At 39.2% G+C, this 13232-nt stretch overlaps 2 long non-coding RNA genes across 2 annotated transcripts in view; one reads left to right on the forward strand and one right to left on the reverse strand.

Annotated features, from left to right (window-relative positions):
* LOC123622090 overlaps window positions 1-13232 on the reverse strand; it is a 29033-nt gene that overhangs the window by 11520 nt on the left and 4281 nt on the right. The window lies entirely within an intron of this gene.
* On the forward strand, window positions 823-4208 carry LOC123622089. Its single transcript, XR_006729409.1, has 2 exons — window positions 823-999; window positions 2938-4208. It is a non-coding gene; the product is annotated as an uncharacterized LOC123622089 (long non-coding RNA).

A 13232-nucleotide genomic window follows, 5' to 3' on the forward strand; every position in this document is an offset into this window, starting at 1 on the left:
CAATCATATCCAATATCCTCCTTTTTTCCAACACTCCCTTTTTACAAGAAATGTTTTGTGGTGTCTTTTTTACTAATATAGTTATGAAAGTCAAGTAATTTAGTATGTAAATGCTCTAGCCTGGTTTCACTGGCTGGTGTGAAGAAGTGCCAGGCATTTGCAACTGATCCAAGATCTCTGTGAACCGGTGACATTAAAGACAGAGGTACTCTATAGTGATAGCTTAGATTCAGATATGGTATTGGGGGCTCTGATGTGATTCTCTGAAATGGTGAAAATCTCTAGGTTAAATTCCAAAAACAAACAAAAAAACCAACATACATCTTCCTTTGAGTTGCCTGGTAGTTACATTCCTGGAAAATTCAGTGTATATGAGCCTGGGGTAGTAGATAGTCACTAAATATTCAAGAAATAAAATAGTTGAAAAATAAAACACGTTTTAACATGTGATTGTAAACCCACATTATAAGCAGGTTTTTCACATATTAAGTGTGTTTATATGTAGGCCGGGACCTCTGGCCCTGAGCCTCTAGAAAAATACTCCAAGTGACCTCATCATTGGAACAACCAAAAATAACCCTGTTAATTTCCAAAGCACCCCATAGAGGGGCTACTGCCTCCACTGAGAATCACTTGTTTATAGAGAGTGGGAAGTTGCTGAGCTCATTACTGTGGGGGGTTGGGTAGGTGGTAAAAGCAACCCCGCCCTTCCCCTTTCTTGGAAATCACCAGGCTTCCGAGAAAGAGGAAACATTGCAGGGGAAGTCCCCTTTTCTAACCTGAAACAGCGATTTTCGCCCAGAGACCGGTGACGAGCCACCCTGGACTCGAGTTTTGATTGGGCAGTTAAAAACCTGTAAAAGCGAATTAAAACTGGCGGTGGGGTGGGGAAGGAACCCAGTGCTTTACGCAATTCAGCTGGAGTTTGCACCGTGACGCGCCACTTGGAGACCTCGGCTCTGCCGGCTAGGGGCCGTGCGCAGCCTGGGCACGTCCGCTGTGAGTAGTGCCCTCTCCCGCGCCGCCCCTGCCTTTGCTTCTCGCTCCATTCAACTGCTCTCTCTGGCCTGTGGCCGCCGGTCCCCCTTCCAGGTCTGGTGTAGCCGGGCACCCAGGTTCGGCTTGCCTGGGCCTCTGTCCGGGACCGAGAAGCCGCCGAGGGCCGGGAAAGTGGCGTTTCTCTCTTATCACTGAATAACTGCCCCGGCAGGACTGGGCGGGACGGGACAAAATATCTAGATCATTAATGGGCTGCTGGGTGCATGGGTGGAGCCGAGAGGTGTTAGGCACTGCTTTCCAGGGCTGCCCAGCTTCGTCCTGAGGGCTCTCTTTCCCTGGACAGAGCGGCGGTGATGGGCAGATGCACGTGTGCATGGAGTTCAGGAGAAGTATTGCCTCTGTAAGTAGGGCTGTGCGTGCGGCGGAGCGCTGAGTACTGCGCCGCCTCTGGGCTCCGCCCATTTTTCTCCCTAAATTTTAGAGTTTCTGTCTAAATCCAGATCGAGTCACACTGTGTTTTGTAACACTTCTGTCAACTTACGTGTTTTATTGAGATATAATTCACAAACCACACAGTTAATACATCTAAAAGTATACGATCGAATGGGTATTAGTGTATTCACAGGGTTGTGTAACCATCACCTCAATTTTAGAACATTTTCATCACCCCCAAAAGAAAATCTGTACCCATTAGTCATCACTCCCTATTTCTCCCAAACCCCTCAGCCCTAGGAAACCACTAATTTGTCTCCATGGATTTGCCTGTTCTTGACATTTCAGATAAACAGAAACATACAATATGTGGTCTTTTGTGACTGACTTCTGTTTTCCAAGGTCATCCATATTATAGCAAGTATCAGCACTTCATTCCTTTTAATTGCTGAATAATACTTTACTGTATATATAAAGTTTTTATCCATTCATCAGTTAATGGGCATTTGGGTTGTTTCCACTTTTTGGCTATTATGAATAATGTCATCAATATTCATGTATAAGTTTTTGGTGTGGACATAAGTTTCCAATTCTCTTGGGTATATATCTAGGAGTGGGATTACTGGGTGTTATGGAAACTATATTTAACCTTTGAAGAATTGCCAGACTGTTTTCCAAAGCTGAATGTACCATTTTACATTCCCACTGGCAGTGTATGAGAGTTCCAATTTTTCTTCAACTTCACTAACATTTATATCTGTCTTTTGGATTATAGTGGGTGTGAAATAGTATCTCATTATGGCTTTGATTTGCATTTCCCTAATGATTAATGATGTATTACTTTTAAATTACAAACTAATTTTTCAAGGGATTTATATGCTTTGATTTTGAAAACTTAAATAACTTCTAGGTCATTTGCCCAAAGGTCTTAGAACCTAGACTAAACCAAGTCTCTTTATAGCTAATGCTCACACTTCATCCCCTCTTTCCTAGAACATAATATGGGCTAAAGTTCTTGAAAATGCCACTTGTTGTGTCTGTTAGAAAGAGAATCCTGAGCAAGATAAACCTGCAAGTAGACTAAATGGTTTATTTCTTACTTGCTATTAGAAACTCAAATGTGTAAGGAGCTTTTTGGTCTCTCCATTTTTACTTTGTAAAAAAAATTAGTGCAGCTTTGAGATGCTCATAATGGCTCTTGGATGAAATAGTGACCCTTCGTGGTGTTTAATGATGTTGTACTTCTCTTCACTTAAGTGCCCCTTGGGTTCTTACTACCTCCTCCTTACTACCATCAGGACATGGAAGGGGAGGGGCACTCGGTTTCAAGAGGAGCAGTGTTCTCCAAAATTTGTTAAAATGCATAGCTATCAAAAATTTTTGGTATGCATTTTCTGTACATATCTCTATATATTTTATACATATATATAGTACTAATATATATACTACCATACAATCTTATTTTAAACATTACTAAAGCTTAATTTTTCTCTCATTTTTTTCCAGTTAAAAATTCAGATTAAGCTGTCTTAGAAGTGGTTTCCAGACGATTCACCTCCTGTGTCAGCATAGCAGTTATGGAAGCGAAGACAGGACTGGAACCAGAATAAGAGCTCAAATATACTGGAAAATCTGATCTCTAAATTCTTATGTAAGTCAGAGAGTGACCAACAGTGGTGAGACATTGAGGACCTCAACATTTGCTATAAACTTTGCCACAGATCACTTCTCTGAAGACTGAATTCAAAAAAGCACAATGAATACTAGAATATGCTGTGGTAGCAAGGTCAATTCCAGACAAGGCTGAGAATTCCTTACAGCTGTGGAAAGAGGCCCACCTCCTGACATGGCCCTGCATACAGAAGTGATAGAACTTGGGGAAAGTGATGAAGTAATTGACCTCACCTGTGAATCTCGGGAACCTGTAGTGATTGACCTAACTCATCATGACTCTGTTGTGATTACTGAACGAAGAAGGAGGCCAAGGGGAAACACAAGGTCACTCCAGGGCCAAACTGGTAGTTGTGTGGTAAGCAGTGACGAGGAGGAGTTGATGAGGGACAGAGATGTATATGTGACCAATAGTTCCCACCGTAATGCCCTGGAAGAAGAAACTCTAAGTCACACACTACCTGGTTATATCTGGTGTCGAATTTGCATGGATGGGTACACAGAGATTGAAGTTACTAGAAGACACATCTACTCTACAGAATGTGGCCACATCTTCTGCAGTCAGTGCCTCTGCACTTCCTTTAAATATACTAAAACTTGCCCAGTTTGTTTGAAAAAAATCAACAGTCGTCAGTACCACCGCATTTATATATGATATATGCCTTTTTGCTTAGGACAGACAGACTCTGTGGCTGGATTTTTTCATGTCCTTGTGCAGGAACTTTGGGTTGTTGGCATCAAATGCTCTGAGCTTTAATAGCCTGATTTTTATGATTGTTATCTGGAGTATATAAAACTCTTTTATTTCTCCTATACTCTGAGATTGCTTTTTGTTTCTTTTGGTTTCATACTTCAGGGCTGGACTTTGGTAGCCATAGTGTGCCAGAGACGTGGCTGTCTCAAAGCTCCCTTTCTTTCTCATAGTCATCAATTTTTAGTTGGCCACATGTGGGCATTTTAGACCATGTAAATAAGGGCAACAACCTAGAGATGGTGGAGCAAGTAGACAGAAAGAACTTGGGAGACTGACAACTTTGTAAACCAGAGCCACTATACATGTTTGGACTTTTAGAGAGAAATAAATTTTATTCTTGCTTAACCAACCATTACACTGAGTGTGTTGGGTTGACACGTAAAATTAGCCATCACACTGGGTCTTGTTTAGAGCATGGAACCATTATTTTAATAGTGGACCAGGGAGGGTGTTGTCTCTGGGTTTCTCTGGATTGCCTGATTCCACTGGAGTGGAAGGCAGGTAGTCCTTTCTGAGCACTTCTCCAACCAACAGGGTGAATTGGAATATACGGGCAGTTACCATGCCCTGTGAGGACTTGTAGCGGCCTGTGAGGCAAGAGCACGGAGTTGCCTGGGTACACTAGCACCTAGAGTTGTGGTTCTGTGCTCTCTGACCTGCCAGGCAGACACTGAAGGGGTTGCCTTCACCCTGGCTTTACAGGTGTGCTTGCTGTCTACCACACTGGTAAGCTAATCAATAAGTTGGTATGCTTCTCTGTGAGCAAACAACAGCCTTGCTAGGTCACAGGCCTTGAAAGTGTGCTCCACTCCCCCACCATGCCAGCTCTTCTTTCTTTTGCAGAGAATCACATGACACAATTCAGCCTGCACTTTAGAATGGGAGGGGGAGTAATTTCTGCCGTGCTCTCTCCCTTTCCCTAAGAATGAAATGTGCAGTAAAACTTGTTCCTTACTTCCAGTGGTTGTAGCAGCATTATCTCCCCCATGTAGTCTCAGTTACGCCAGTGGTGCAGTGCCTATCCTCAAGTCATGCCTGTGTACTCGCTGCATTCTTTGGAATGTTGCCCACACCCTAGACCTCAGTTGCTTGATTTGGTACAGGGTATGCAAGATAAATGTCGTATACACCCTTCAGTGGGTTACTTTTTATGCTCTAAAATGAAATGAGGAAGAAAAAGAACATGAAAAAATTTCTAAATATTTATCTTCCTACATTTCAATAGATCATCTTGTGTATCCCAGTTTGGAGACTATTAATTGCTCTTTGACATAGCACAGTGTGTCAAAAACTTGACTACTGACCAAAACACCTGAGGTGCCTAGTAAATATAAATTCAGCTTTTGCATGTATGGTCCATGTGATCATGGTAAAGAACATACTCTCTCCAGTTTGCTGGCAGCCCTCAACCCTCCTATTATATTCTATGCAGTCCAATTACACGTTTAACTTAGCTGCCAAGCTCCTATAGATATTTGGGTTTTTAGTCTCTGTTTTAGGGGGAAAAAGGAGGGGGGATTCTGACTTTTTAAAAAGTTGAGGTAAATTTCACAGACAGCAAAATGCACTGGTCTTAAATGTATAACTAGATGAATTTGGGCAAATATATATTAATACATTCATATGACCAACATCCCAATCAAAATATACAATTCCATCACCATAGAAAGTTCCCTTATGCCTTCTTCTATTAGACAATTCTTATATCCCACAGGCAACCACTATTCTGATTACTATCACCATAGATTTGTTTGGGGACACTGACTTTTGTTACTTAATTGTCTAACCCAACCATCAGAAAGGAAAATTTGATAGGGATTTAGAGTATAAGCACAAAGAAGAGTTTATTTTAGTGGGAGCATGACTATATTGTCTCTCTTAAGAATTGAGGCAAGAAGGTATTATAAAATCACACCTGCTATTTATTTAGCAATAGCTATGTTCCAGACATAGTACTAGGCACTTCATACATCATAGGCAGAAAAAACCATCTAGGCAAGAACAAGAACCCAACACCTAGGCAAGAACTGCTTCACAGGAAGCAACTGTAAAATTGCTTTTTATGGATGAGCAACTAAAGTGATTTCTTGAGATGGAATCTACTCCTGGTAAAGGTGCTGCGAACAGGCTGGGCGCGGTGGCTCACACCTGTAATCCTAGCACTTTGGGAGGCAGAGCAGGGAGGATTGCTTGAGTTCAGGAGTTGGAGACCAGCCTAAGCAAGAGCAAGACCCTGTCTCTACTAAAAATAGAAAAATTAGCTGGGCGTCATGGCGTGCGCCTGTAGTCCCGACTACTCGAGAGGCTGAGGCAGGATGATCAGTTGAACCCAGGAATTTGAGGTTGCAGTGAGCTATGATGATGCCACTGCACTCTACCCAGGGCAACAGAGTGAAACTCTGTCTCAAAAAAAAAAAAAAAATGCTGTGAACATTATTGAAGTGACAACAAAGGATTTAGAATATTACAGTATCAATCTAGTTGATAAAGCAGCAGCAAAGGTTGAGAGGATTGATTCCAATTTTGAAAGAAATTCTACTATGGGCAAAATGCTATCAAATAGCATTGCATGCTAAAGAGAAATCTTTTGTGAAAGGAAGAGTCAATTGACGTTGCAAACTCCATTGTCTTATTTTAAGAAATTGCCACAGCCACTCAACCTTTAGCAACCACCACCCTGATCAGTCAGCAGAAGTCAACGTTGAGGCAAGACCCTCCACCAGCAAAAAGATTATGACTTTCTGAAGGCTCAGATGATTGTTAGGATTTTTCAGCAATAAATTATTTTTTCATTAAGATATGTACATTTTTTAGACACAATGCTATTGCACACTTAGTAGACTGCAGTATAGTGGAAACTATATGCACTGGGAAACCAAAATGTGTAATCTTTTTTTATTGTGACATTTGCTTTATTGCAGCAGTCTGGAACTGAACCCGCAATAATCTCTGAGGTATGCCTGTATGTCTCTTTACGTATTTCAAGACAAAAAGTTGATTTGCCATACCAATGTTAGTTGCAATAATAATAACAGCTATTACCATTTTTGGGGTATTCGCTATGTGCTCACTTTACATACATCATCTCCTTTAATCCTCACAACAATCCTATAAGGTAGATATTATCATCCCTATTTTGCATGTGATAAAATTGAGATTTGGAAAATAAAAATAACTTTATGACTTTTTCCCTACTAATTATATTGTAAAACTTGTGTGTGCTTTCTTAGACATCACATCTACTCTGCCCCTCACTTTGTTTTTAAATAGTGAAATAAAGGCCTGAAGTACCCCTTTGTGAAGCTTGGGATTTGGAATCAGAGGCTTCTAGAGGTGGAAGGGAGTCTTAGGAATTCACATTTTTAAAGGAGGATCTAATACGCAGAGGAGTTAAATGTCTTAGCTATGGTCACTCAGTGCTCTGGTGGGAGACAAGGCTTCCATCTTCTAGGCTAGTATTCTCAGTCTTTAACCTGGGCTAAGGTTCAAGAATGTGCAGATGCCAGGCTTTCGTATAATCATTCATACTAAGCATCGTTAAGTATTTTAGCCAACAACAAAAATGAGATAAAACAAAATTAATTTTTTTGGCTTCTAGTTTCTAAGTGATCACCAGCATCTCATAGCCATTTATTAGACAAAGAATTTGATCCAACAAATGCCATGTATGGTCAAGGTGAGCAAGACAGAGTAGTGTAGACATGTACAAAGACCTAGGGTGCTATAGAAATGTGTAAAACAGTAGTTCTCAGCTGAGGGGGTAATTCCAACCCCCAACCCCAGAAGATGTTGGCAATGTCTGGAGACATTTTTTTCATGACTAGGGTGGCGGGTGCTACTGACATCTAGTGTGTAGAGGCCAGGGATGCTGCTAAACAACCTAAAATTCACAGGGCAGCCCCCCACAATAAAGACTTAGCTGATCGAAAATATCAGTAGTGTTAAGGTTGGAAACTCTGGTATAGAGCCAGAAATATTTTCTACAAGGGTCAAGGGAGTGGGTAAAGGAGGGGTGGTTACAGAAGAGTTTGGTAAAGAGGTAATGACTGGGGCGTGTGGGAAGAGAGACCCTCAGCAGGAAGGATAGCATGTGCAAAGCTGCAGAAGCATGACATATTTGGGCAATTCCAAACACTGGGGAAAGAGTTGTGGGTATTAAGGCTGAACAGCTAGGCAAAAACTAGACATTCAAGAAAATATATTGAGTTAGAGGAATCACTGTAGGAAAAAGCGGTTCTACGATGGCTGTTTACAGGTCACTCAGGAGCGCAGTGCTGGTATGTATCTCTGCAAGCTAAAACTGCAGAAGAAAGCTGTATGAAATAAGGCTTTTCTCATCCTGCTTTCTTAGAACCTGGGATTTTTCCAGGCCTGTGTTTCTTTCTCAGAGATAGAGTTGGGGCTATTTCAATGGAATGTGAGAGGTATACTAGCTCTCTATTAAAGCCATGCAGCCGGTGTCTTGATGCTGTTGATGGGGTCATAAGCAGGGGTGAGGTAGTGATTTCTCATGCATTAGGCTTATAGGCTGATGATGGTGTTTATTTCCTCTTTCGTAGAGCAGCAGCCTAGTCCAGAAATGAGGATCTGTGAACCTTAAGATTAGACTACCACCTCGAATCTAAATGAGCTGCCCTCTTCCCCTCCAAATAAAAAGTGTAGACAGGTAAGCTATTCCAATCAGGGTTTCTCTTTTTCTTAAGCAAATAATGATCAAAGCAACTGACAAACTGTCATGGAATCTGCCAGATCTCAGTCTGGCCTTACCCCTTCTCTCCAGCTCCTGAACTTTTCTTCCTTCCGTCATGCTCTGAGCCCATTCCTAGCAAACTAACCAGTCCCCGACTCCTGGTGTGCAGCCATCCTGGGCCTGCTGAGCTCTGATCCAAGTGTCCAATTCTGCCCTCTCATGGCCTGATGACTGAGCTTCACGGAGGTTAGTTACTTTTTTCTAACTTAGCAGGTTTTCTAGGCATAGTGTGAAAAACAGGATCAACAGGGGTATGGATTTGGGAGCATGAAAGGAAATTCATAAAGGGAAGTATTTAACTTTTGACAGCTTGTAGCTGCTATGCTCTCTCCAGACCTTGGAATAACTGAGAATTTAGATTAGAGAAGCTGGTAGGGAAGTAATGAAATCCACCAAAACATTTTGAGAAAAATTAAACTACCTGCTATACAAAAATTTACCTTCCTTGTTAATGTAATCGTTTCATTAGTTTTAGATTAAAAAACTATTATGTGTAACTTGGTTTGCTCACATATTATATTTTATATTTAAAGCAGAGTTGATTCTCACAGGAGTTAAACATTTTTAATTAAATTCTTTCCTTTAAGAACTCTTCAGAGCTAAAATAAAGTTATATTCTTCTGAACTTACTGTTTACTTGATTGTCAGACAGACAAAAGAAAATGTTTATTTACTACAAGAACACTGAAAAACTCACTAAAATTCATCAATAAGAAATTTTGACACATTGGCCTTTATATTCTGAGTTATCATCATCTCTGCCAGTTTCCACTTCTTATAAAATTTAATTTCATTATATGTATATTAATCATTAAGATCAGATTCCAATTTCCTCTATCATTCCTTTAGTTTTACTCATTTCTGTCCTTAGCAGTTGAAGCAAACAGGGCTATAAGCATTTTGCTTACAATTTCTAGACAAAAAAATAAACACTACTGCCTATACCTATTATATTCTTATTCCTTTAAGGCCAATCAGTAAAAATAGACACTTTTTCATAATAGCAAAAAAAGTTATTTTTGTGATAGTGAGCTTCCCATTATTTTAAATATTCAGGCATGTGCCAGAAAGGAGTGAATTAAGTGACTTAAAATCTCTTTTAACTCTGAGAAGCTCTGAGAAGTCTGAAAGTTCAGAATCTTTCCTTCTTATGTGAAAATGGCATAACTTGTGAAGCAGAAATGTATCTTGCTCTTGTGTTTGATCTGGCTGTGCCATATGGTTTGTCTCTAGATGAATTGTATTTCTCTGCTCTTAAAGTTAATTCTTCAGAAAATCTGCCCATCAAAGTTTAAGAATTACTTTGGAAGAATAAAGGCTGGAAAGCAATAAATAAACTTTCCTTAAATATTTTATTAACCATTATTTCAAAAATTTATAACCCAAAACTTCTCAGGAAAAGAAATCTCTGGTAAAAATGAAATATTTCTTCTGCACATTTCCAAGGACTTCATAACTCTAATCCTTGCCTTTTCTTTGCTCTTTGAGAATGTGCACAATGAGTGGAAAGAGGAGACATGCTTTCTTACAAAGTGATTCCTGCCAGTCAGGGCTTTACAAGGACAAGCATTGATTCCTGACTTCAGTTTCTCTCCTTCTGCCTTAAGGTCAGATTTTCCCTAAAAGGGCTGGCAATGGATGTGATTTCCTAAAAGATTTCCAGGTACAAAAATTTCAGAATCTCTTTTGGTTTCCAATTGTATATGTCCCTCTAGAGCAGTAGGAAATTACTCCAAATATTTTGCTTCACAAATTTGATCCATTTAATAATTCAATTACACAAAACATATTAATTGGCTCTTCGTTGACTCAATGGTTAAGATAATAGGCTTTGGGGTCAGGTAAGGAGTTCAAATATGTGACCCTGGCAAGATACTTAAACTCTTTAAGCTTCAGTTTCCTTAAAAATGGGGTAATAATACCTATTCTCATAGAGTTCTTATGAAGATTAAATAAAATACTATATATGAAGCCTTTTGCACAGTGAATGCTCAGTGAATATTAGCTAATGTAATTAATCCCTTATTTTATAGCAGAGGATAAATTCTTGAAAGTCAGAGTAATTGGCAAAACCTTAGCTGGCAAGATGAATTAACCATAAAAAACCAATCAATAATATATTTTATGAATTAACCATAAACAAACCAATCATATAATATAAACAATAACACTAAATATATATTTCATATCATAAAGTTCACCCTTTTAAAGTGTACAATTCAATGGTTTTTAGCATATTCACAAAGTTGTACAACCATCACCACTATCTAATTCCAGAACATTTTTATTACCCCCAAAAGAAATCCCATAATTATCAGTCACTCCCCATTCCCCCTTGTCCCAGCACTGGCAACCACTGTTTACTTTAAATATATATTTAAAACACATGGAATAAAATTCCTAAATGATATCCACCTTCAAAAGACACTGCATTCACCAGGATTACAAACTGACTCTGGTAGGTATCCTTTTTCCTAGAACATCTTCAAGTGTCCAGGTTCTCCTACAAGTTTTATCTTATTCTATTTTTAAAGTTTTCAAGACATTGCATTTTAAGCCCTGATTGGCTTAAAATGCAATCTTTTTCTGTACTTGCATATTCCCTGGTGGGTACATTTTTCTGGGTGTGGTCTTCTAAGCACATATTGTGAGGGTGGAGAATAAACATATTTTTCTCATCATTTCCACAGAATTGCCCACTCAGCCTCATACAAAAAGTGAATTAATCTTGTTTTTAAATCTTTTGTTATCTTTTAGTTAATGAAACTTAAATGAATTATTAATATGCAAAAGGATGGTGAATTAAAAATTTTAAGCATACAACATAGCCATAGGAAATAATACCAGAAATATGAATTTTCAATATGTTGTAGAAACTTCTGAATTCTGGGGCCCTTTTTAAAAAAAAAACTTACAAAACTTAATTTGATAGGCTATGAAGAACAACAGAAGATTTTGGAGACAGAGAAGCATTAACAATTATTATTATTATTAACCAGACTTTGCAGCTGATTAGATGATGAGGAAGGAAGAATAGAATAAAATAAAACTCACAGATGGGTGTCAAACCTGAGAGAGGGAGTGGTGGCCACATGATATGTGTAGGCCTGACCTTTAGCATGGACTATAGGAGTGACAGTTACTGCAAATAACTCAGATTTCAAAACTGGAAGATTGGTGGTGCAATCAATACAAATAGGGAAGTCAAGAGAGGGAAGTGATTTAGGGAGAAATATGAGCTCCGTTTCAGTCATGTTGATTTTCAAGGACCCAGTCTTGGGCTCAGAGATACAGATTTGGGAGATACCTTTATAGAGGTTGTATAAGAAGTCATAGAAATGAATGGTTCATTTGATAAGAAGAGATTATAGCGCTAGAAGACAGCTGAAGACAGACCATGGTGACGATTTATACTTAAGAGAATGAGAAGAGGAATAGAAACTGGCCAGAGCATAGGAGTGATCAGATACAGGAAAACTAGGACAGTATTGCATCACAAGGGCCAAACGATAGATTAAATAAGTCAAGGAAGTTGGAGAGTATCATTAAATGAGTGTTTAGCAAACTCTACCCCAGCGCTCTAAGAAAAAATTTCAACAGAGTGCTGGGGTAGAGGGTCCATTACAAGAACAGAGATTCAGACAAGTTACCTTAAGCAAAGAGGTAACCTCACTTACTGTGAGGATAAACACTCATTCCTCTACCACATTTGTTGAACAAGGCATTATTATAGGTATAGGAATCCAGGAAGAGCCAAACGACAGTGCTGTGGTTAATATAAACAGCCATTTTCCATATTTGTTTCTCTCTATAAGTCTATAAGTCTTGTCTCTACCAACTAAGTGACTCCCTCGATCCTGCATCTCTACATTTCCTCTGTCTTCTATTCAAAATTCATCTCCTTTACTCTATTTCCTTATGACTGTCCATGCCATGACCTTTCATGTCCCAAACACTGCCTCATGGCAATCTTTAAGCTTTTGCTCCTGCTGTCAATTTCTGGATTCTCCCTTTGTTTCCAGATTCAAATTCACAAGAGGTTTTGCTTTGCCAGATCATCTTTTTGTATTAGGTCACATCTTGGATTGCTGGACAGTCTATGGAATGGGTTTGAAGCCCATCGGTGACCTGGGAGAGGGAGTGGTGGCCACGTGATATGTGTAGGCCTGACCTTTAGCATGGACTATGACAGTGACAGTTACTGCAATTAAGATATCTAGTGGGTATTACGAATTAGTCTTAGTTTAAAATTCAAGTGTGCAAAGAATAGCACATAATATTTTTTATAACACTGCTAAATATTGGCTTTGAGTCCTCATTCCTGTGGCCTGGAGAGAAATTCAATTTGTAATCTGTGAGGAAAGGCATCCATACTGATTACTGCTGAAAGTCCATTACCCAATCTTGCTAAGATGGTACATTGACACCCTTCTCTAAATACACAGATGTTGGATAAAGTGTCAAAAATAATTTAAGCTTTGGTTTTTAAGTGGTAGAATAAAAACAGTGATTTTCTTAGAAACTCACCCATCTTTAAGTCAAAACTATAAGGAAAATGAAAAATAGACTAACCATTGCAATGAAACTAGAGGCAACAAATAGCTTGGACTATAATCTATGAGAAAG

The sequence above is a fragment of the Lemur catta genome, chromosome 1 (assembly GCF_020740605.2).
Source record: "Lemur catta isolate mLemCat1 chromosome 1, mLemCat1.pri, whole genome shotgun sequence".
NCBI lineage: Eukaryota > Metazoa > Chordata > Mammalia > Primates > Lemuridae > Lemur > Lemur catta.